The sequence below is a fragment of the Cylas formicarius genome, unplaced genomic scaffold (genome assembly GCF_029955315.1).
Source record: "Cylas formicarius isolate icCylForm1 unplaced genomic scaffold, icCylForm1.1 PGA_scaffold_6__28_contigs__length_40554024, whole genome shotgun sequence".
Lineage (NCBI taxonomy): Eukaryota > Metazoa > Arthropoda > Insecta > Coleoptera > Brentidae > Cylas > Cylas formicarius.
The window spans coordinates 23,996,109-24,005,186 of record NW_026844347.1 but is presented as its reverse complement, the minus strand read 5'-3'; positions in this window follow the sequence as shown (position 1 = coordinate 24,005,186).

The window sequence follows — 9,078 nt, the reverse complement described above, 5'->3', positions numbered from 1 at the left end:
AGATACGGAAGTGATTAAAGGTTAAACGAAGAGACAAAATGCCGCTAGATGCAAAAATAAGTGTTTTAATTTAGCAACTTTCAGTTTGTATACCGGCTGCAAAATTTAACAGAAAGAACGCAATGCATTAAATGTTTAGTTTGTCTAAACTACCTTAATATATATATATATATATATATATATATATATATATATATATATATATATATATATATATATATATATATATATATATATATATATATATATATATATATACATATATATATATATATATATATATATATATATATATATATATATATATATATATATATATATATATATATATATATATATATATATATATATATATATATATATATATATATATATATATATATATATATATATATATATATTCTCACGTATTGATTCACGGATGGAAAAATGTGATGACACTATATTCCGGGATATCATCCGTTCGCTCGTTGAACTCCGACTGGAATCCTGCATCCGACTGGAATCCTGCAGACGTTTCGCCAAAATCTCACTTGGCATCTTCAATGCTCGCGCTCCGAAAACACTTCGAACACAGTGTTATATATATATATATATATATATATATATATATATATATATATATATATATATATGTATATATATATATATATATATATATATATATATATATATATATATATATATATATATATATATATATATATATATATATATATATATATATATATATATATATATATATATATATATAGCTTTCTAGATTATGTTCTTGGTGCTCTACCTTACGTTCAATTCAGGAAATGTTGCTGACGATGATAGAAAAATAAATTTTGACTTAAGAATTCTCGCGGAAGTCTCTCAGCCTCACTGTGTAGCTTAAATCTCTGCTTCTCTTTAATAAAAAAGCTAACTAGGAATGTGTACTATAAAATTTATTAAAATCTAGTTGAATAATTATCTTCTTGAACTCAAAATTTCTAAAAAAATCGGTAAATGTTCTAGAAAGACTACTATTTAACTCAGTGTCTACAGAATTAGAGTTTCTTGAACAAAAAACTGGCTAAAATGCCCCTGCACATATCGTTCATAGACGCAACACTTAGATACAACACTAACCGAAAGTACTTGGGCGTTACGCTGGCCCGCACCCTCTCCTACAACACATTTCCGACCTGTCTGAAAACTGAAGGCCAGAAAAAGCATTTCCTACAAATTGGCGCGAAGAACGTGGGGAACTGATGCAGAGACTTTACGTACATCCGCTTTGAGCCTGGTCTATTCTGCGGCTGAGTGGTTAAATAGTTCGCAAGTTAGTAAGGTAGACGTTACGCTGAACCATACTATACGAATAGTCTTTGGCTGCATGGAAACTCCTCCACTCTACTGTCTACCGTGCCTTAGTAACACTGAGCCATTAAAAATCCGCAGAAGTAAAATACTGCTAAGAGAGTTTAAAAAGTCATCACTAGAGCCACTTCTTCACATCCACCATCCAACAGGATCTCATAGAAATGGGAAGGCTTAAATCCAGAACTCCTCCTTAAAAGACTGATCAACGTTGCCCAGTGGACCGGGAGCCTTCTGTCTGACATCACTAAATAGAGTACGCAATGCATGTATATGCATGTATATGTATAGATAAAACCTGAAACCAGATCCTGTGACTGTGGCGTTAAAAAACAAACCATCCGTCATATTGTTAACGAGTGTCCATTAAGAGTCTTACCAGTTCCAATGAAAACTTCCTTGATGCAACACAAAGACAGTGGTGTGGCTGTAAAATTTAGATGATTATATGAATGTTGTCGGCTAGTATTTATTGCCTTTGTCAGTATTAATAATTGAACCGTATATGTAATTATATACTTCTATATGTATTTTATCTGTTTTTCTCTGTATTCTTTTTGTACACGATATTTAATTGTGTATGGCATGCCATAAGGCGAATTAGTAAATAATTTGGTTTCTGGTCATAGAATTAAAAAGGTCTTAATTCCTCTAATTCGCCCTTTTGTTTGATGCCTGACTGCTTCGCCTCCTCGTCTAGCATCATTTGTATTTGCAGATTTTCTATATTACTTTAAATAATCTTGTTAAAAATGCTTTTTCTTTAATATTATGTTTTTCGTCTGCTGAACTCTTCCAGTTTTGGTTATATTTATGTCGTAAAGCTATCTCAGTTGTAGTTAAAATGTTAATTGCTAGTTGTTGTTTGCAGTTGTGTATAGTATGCATGTTATGGATTGGAAGATTTTTTGTCATCAACTGGGAGCAACTCTCGAATTAAGAACTGAGATCTTTATAAAAAAACTTTTTTTGCAATGAAGTCATTTATTATTTAATTTAGTTTAATCGCGCATTTATTTGATTGGCTGACACATAATAAGATAAATTGTCCCATATCAGGTTGTGGTGTTAATTTAGAATATGTTATTAAATCCGGACTATTTCTCGATTAACTCGTATATCAATTTAAAATTTCACTCGTTTGGGGAAGAAACAATGCTTCGTTTTTTTTTGCTCTCATTGCAATCGACTTATCAATCCGGAAGAAAATGGAAATGTGAAATCAAACATCGCCACTCATAACCGTCGACAGTATCATTAATTTTCAATAAACCTTTTAGCTTAATGTATTTATTTTTACGGGGAGAATTATTACCTACGATTACCGATAATAAATCATTTAATCATACCGCCATATGTAAATTAATCTGCCGACGATCATTTCAAAGATATTGTCTTAGTCACGCTGTGACGTAGTCGATGAAAACTTCATTTGAATAGTAAAAACTAGACAGTTCAGGTGTGGATAAGACAAAGACCCTTACAAAGACGCAACTGTCGGTAATTATATTTTTAATTTCAACAGATGAATACGTTTTATCAGAATCTCAAGGCGTGCGCTAGTACTCTTTTCGAAATAGGTAATTCACGATTCGTTTTTTTAAGCGGTAGTTAATTTACGTGTTAGATTCCCAGGAATGCAGTCTTTGGGACGGGTTGACATTTTTCCAAATTGATAAACGGCATACAAATCCATAAATAAAGATACAAAGCAATACTATTTGATTACATCTGTAACGAGAGCGGTGGGAAATAAATTAAATTAAAAATCGAAAACATTTAATTTTTGAAAGAAACTTCGAACAACAGGATGATTGGCGACACGTCAGCAAGTTCGACTCAGCAAAAACTGACGCAGGAGGAATCCAGAAGTTTTGTAAAAAACAAAAATATTTAATTTTTGACGCACTGAAAAAAAAAAGACACTATTAGAATTGCAGCAGGTTATCCAACTTTTAATTCAACAACCTTTTTTCAGAGATAATCTTTTAGTCTCTGATGTTTAAAGTTCTGAAAGTTTTAAAACTAGTTCTATTATTTACAGTTTTTATTATAGTGACATTATTAGTGACTATATATTAGGCACCTGCAAATTGCCGCATTCGTTCTTGAAGGGAATAATAGTTAGCATCAGCAGATTGAAACATTGTCTATGCGCAATCCCGAAATAAAAATCCTGCAGTTTTATGAAAAGGGGCCACATGAAAAACGGGCTTTAAGGGAGTACTTTAAAGAAATAAAAATTAATTTGACACTGCTGTCCAAATGAATTATTTCTTAGGTAATACATATCTGATCCCATGGTCGATTAGATTTTTCATGTTCTAAGGAATGTTTAAGACCTTGGGTCAACAAAAATTAGTTAAAGTATGTTAGTACTTACTAGTATACTCGTTTGGAACACCAAATTTTACAAAATCATGTGGTATTATTTGCAATCTGTCAATACCTACCTCAGTGCCTCATTCTATTTATAAAAGTCATTGTCGGATTATATTTGCCACACTAAGCTCGATAACATGCCGATTTAATAGCAGGTTATATCATCAGCAGGCATTTTGTCCTACGAGATCTGCTTCTGGGGGTGGGCCTAATTGTCCAATTCCTGGGAAAATAGTTTTGCGAAAGAAGAAAATAGTGAAAATTATAAAACAGTTTCCCAACTAAAGAATTCAAAATTTCAACTATGACGTCCGTTTTTATTTATGAAGTTTTTGCGTATGTATTCTGGCAAAATTGTACTTTAAACTTAAATAATAGTAATAAATAATAATAATAAATAATCCTCTTTCTAAACGTATCCAAAAATTCCCCGAAAATATATAACATACCACCAATACTTTAAATTATAAAGGCAGTTAAAAAAATTTATTTCTTGCAGGAAGTGTTTTAATTTGGTATTGTTATAATTATCCTCCATTTTATTTCCACTATTGGCTAGGTTCGTTCTTTTTAACCCATGTCCATGGATTAATACAGATTGATTTAATACGATTAACGATAACGATACGAAATAAACAAAATCCAACGTCAATAGAAATTTTAATTTTTAATTTTAACGAAAGGACTAGACAAATACTAAATGTCGCCAACCCATCTCTATTCAGCATTTAATTTGAATAATTGTTATTTATACATCAAACGTTTAAGTTGGTTGAAAAATAATAAATTAATTTTAAAATTGTTAAATAAGAACAAACGTTGTTGTTGATTAATTCAAAAATGTTAATAGTAATTTAAAACGAAAATAAGGAATACATAAAATAATATAATAAACGTTCAAATCGGAGTTCAAAATGAAAGGAACAAATTCCACGTGTAATTTTTTTGGATTGCACTTCGGTTTTAAACAGTAATTTCAAAGGAATTTTTAACAGCTATGTGTGTCTGTGTGTGTAAAAATTCTTAACAATAGGTAAGTATTGTTATGCCTCATTTAAATAAAAATAATACTCGATTTTGCTAAGCACATATTTTCTAAAATTAACAAATTCAGCCACTACCTACTTATCTAGTTAGTGCTTGGAAAAAACATTAAAATAGTGTTTTCTTGGCTGGAGAGAAGGATGCTTGCAAAACAGTTAGACATTAATGCGCGGTTATTGAAAAACCGCCTGAATAGGAATGCGAAAGACATTTATCTGAAAAGGGGCCATCGGCTTAGTACAAAGTAAATTAATTTTAAAAATAATGGGCGGGTGTGAATAATATATTATTAAGAGAATATTCTTCCTAGTTTTATGGTCGCTTTGTTAATTCGAAGTTATTAAAATTGTTGTTTACATTTTATGATCCCACTGAAAACTAACTGTTGATGTGATTGCCTTGACTATTCGCACCCTACGTGTTTATGAACAAAATTTGAAATAAAGGCGACATACCAATTTGCTGTTAATCCAAGTTCTCCGAGAAAATCCCCTTTTCGTTTCTAATAATTGAAATTTTGACGGGTTAATTTGTTAGATGTTAAACTAAAATTGCTGACAGTCAAATTGAGCTAATAAAATCGCAATTACAGACTGACGTCAGCGGAAGGGCATTGGATATACATTCTTGTACGAAGGAAATAATCAATTACTCGAATCTCCGTAAAGAGCTTTTATTCACAATACAAACAATCTAAATCATCTCGTAGTCATTAATCGTCGTAATCTAATCTGAATACAATGTTGCACGAAAACTTTACAGCCATTCCACTACAGTTGCTACCACATTCGTCAGGCATATCACATTGTAAAATTCAAGGATTATATCCGTATGTAACCACAGCTTTAGAAATAAATAAAATTAAGCTTTTGAAACTTTTCAAGTCAGAACGTTTTCTTTTATTTTATTTATTTATTATCTCACTCCGGCTTTGCCCACCGTGGTTTACTACTTCAACAGGGAACATAAACATTTTTTTTAATTGTTTAATACGTTCGTTTATGTATAGAAATAACTCATACCAAATATCAAAACTGAAAACCTAATTTTTAAGTCGCAATAAATAGTTCAAGTTGCGACACCCGGCTATTCCTTTCAAACGACACTAAACGCGCTGGAATAATCGTGACGTCATACCGCTGCTTATAGGTTATTTGTGTTTATTTTTGGATCTTGTGAAGTGTGTTTGTATTTATTCTACGCCAGTTTATATTTGCGCTTAGTGTGCTTTACATGATAATAATGGAAGAAACACAAGAACAGTATTATAAATCGTGCCAGTCTGTTTGGGTACAACCCATAAAATGCCAGATAAACTTTTTATTCGTCTACCAGAAACTAAAAGCCGTCTTTTTTCTTAACATTATGTTTATGTGTCACTTTAGCCCTAACCGTGCAAACATTTTTAACTCTTTGAACACCGATCCTATTGCAGTCTCCATAGAAATGGCCTCCTGATGTATACAAAATGAAGAACACTTAAGTTATCAATGCCCATATACTTTAAAATCAGTATCTAGGTTTCCACGGGTTAAAGGAATCCTTTTTGTTTTTTTTTTGTTTTTTAAGCGCGTTTTTAATTGTATAAACTACTTTTATAAGCAAATTTTGTTCAAGTTACCTATTGGAATCGAAGCGTCTGTTTTTCAGAATCAAAGATATTGCTAAGTCACTCAACCAATAAATGAAATATTTATTTTCAGTATTGATAATATTGACTACTTGTTACCAACAGTAGGACACCTAAGACAAAAATCTATAAATCTTTTTGGACTTTATATATTATAATTTGCGATATACAAATTACTAATATAAAATCATTATCAATTCATAATTAAATAGAATTCAGAAATGCAGAAAACATATCTTTTACACAGCTGGAAAGAGTATTCATAAGAATATTGTTTTAAATTAAATTATAATTGGGGAACGAATGATGTGAAATGTGACCGCAGGAAGCAGGATAAAACTTAAAAAGTTGGTTGTCTGTTTTGAAAAAGTAGAAAATAGAAAATGTCAACATTACTATTTAGTTTAAAGCAAAATCAGCAACTTATTACTACCCACAAATTCCAGAAAATTCGTCTAGTTCTGATAACACAGGTATTAACAGAGGGCAAATGAAAAGTAAATATTATGGGAATTATACTTTGCCACTGATATTTAATTTTGAAATTGTTGGAATACTACTACTTATCTTGGTACGGTTTATAATCGCCAATTTGAAAATTTTGATTGTTTGATTCAGATGTTCTTATTTTATATTTTGGACAGGTTGAACGGCGCAAATAAAGAATATTTCATTTTATATTCGAAATATTGAGATTTTTTTATAATTACCGGATAATAGTATATTACACAACAAGTTTGATAAACAACGCTTTAATCAAGAGCAGAAAAAATAAATTACAAAGCCATACACAAAAATTATGACATTCTGTATAATCTTCGAAGTTTTCAGCATCAAAACAAACCAAAGAAGCAAAAGCAGTCGGTTAGTAGAGTTCTACATGACACAAGGTTCCGGTTCCGCCAAAACACAGAGCTCAGTCACCGGATAGATTTTTTTGGGGGCGATATTATTTTTGCCTAAGTTGCACTTCTGTAACATTTAATGTTGCGAATTGGTAAATAAAAATTTTACGAAATACCATTCCGTTTCCCATTTATATTCGCCGATAATTGCTCGAATATGTTCCCGCAACATTGTCCACTCGGATGGCGAATACTTTGCACAAACGGATGGCATCTCAACAACGTCGCCGCGCTCGATTAAAGAAATAAATACGGTAGCGAACGTTTGTCTTAGGGAATTCTCGAACTTCTGTTTGGATATTTTGAATACGTGGCTAGAATTACGTCCGATGCGGACTTCTTATTTTAAGCGTGCCGTCGGCTCTTTGTCGGAAACCGATAGAGTCGCTGCTTTTTCGCGGTTTCGCCGATAAATCTCCTTTAATCGCTTAATGTGGTAACGAGATTCGGTTGTAAGTGAGAATTCGCGCGTCGTGATTGGCGGGTCCTTGCTGGGGTCTCTTCTCCTGAGACTTTTCCAACAACAGATCCGCGAATCGACGTAATCAATCGGAATTACTTCACACGACCTTCGCACCGTTATAATAGGAAGATGATTTGTCTAAAGGCGGCCGCCCACGCCAGCGCCTGCTGGTGCGCGCCGGACCGCGAGACTTTTCCAATTTCACGGAACATCTAAAAATTTATTTTGTTGAACTCAACTAAAACAATTAAACTAAGGATTAACAAATACCAACAACAAAATTCAAAAAAAAATCCAATATGTATTCAGAAAAGGACACAGCAAGAAACGTTGACGCGGCGATTGAACAAATATAGAATTAATGTTGATGTCATATGCAATGCTGGATTTGGATAGGCAACGATTCAACGACCTTCAATTACTCTAACCTATACAACGGCCTACTTGTCTCTTTTCTCAAAATCCATGACTGCTTTTCTCTGTGAACCATTTAGACAGTGGTAGTTCTCGTTTTCAAATGTCGGTTGATCGTCAGTTGTTTAGGTTAGTGAATTTGAATCAATATTATAAGCTTATCAAATTAGTAAGAGCAATTTTTATCGTTACTGTAATTTTCACCTTCATAATAGGTAAAGCAAAAATATTACCATGTAACCTTTAATTTCATATTCCATGGCGGACAAAAACTGTGTTTTTGTCTGCCATGGAATAGCTTTTTATTATTATTTATTATTCTTTAAAAGGGTGCTAATGGTGATTCAGGCGATACAATAATGAAAAATGTGTGTGTTTGAGGTATGAAAAATTTTCACATAGTTAATCCATGCAAAATTTTTGTATACAATATCTTGCCCTTATATAAAAGGTTTCAATTTTGCCATTGGTCATTACGACCAGCATAGGTAATTGCGATGCATTGATTAATTAAAAATTGACTGACGAAGTTACTTTTTTATAATACACATCTATCAGGATTCGTGTTTACCAAGTGACTTCAATTTCTTGGCTATTACAAAAGTTTTGTATTACTTTACTTTTTATTATTTAACGTTTTTCGCATACACATTATTCAAATACGGATAAAATATTTGCAAATAAATGTAAACATTCAAAAATTAACGCATCCAGCAAATTGTCGTGACGATAAGTTAGTATTAAACCCAAATGTCAGCCAAAACGTAGATACAATACAGCTTATTAAATAAGTGTATTGATTTAACGCCAAAATTCTACGTGTGGGGCTAGCATTATCTAAAGCCAAAGTCAACGTCGCACATACTACAAAAACGAGTTTAACTTTAATC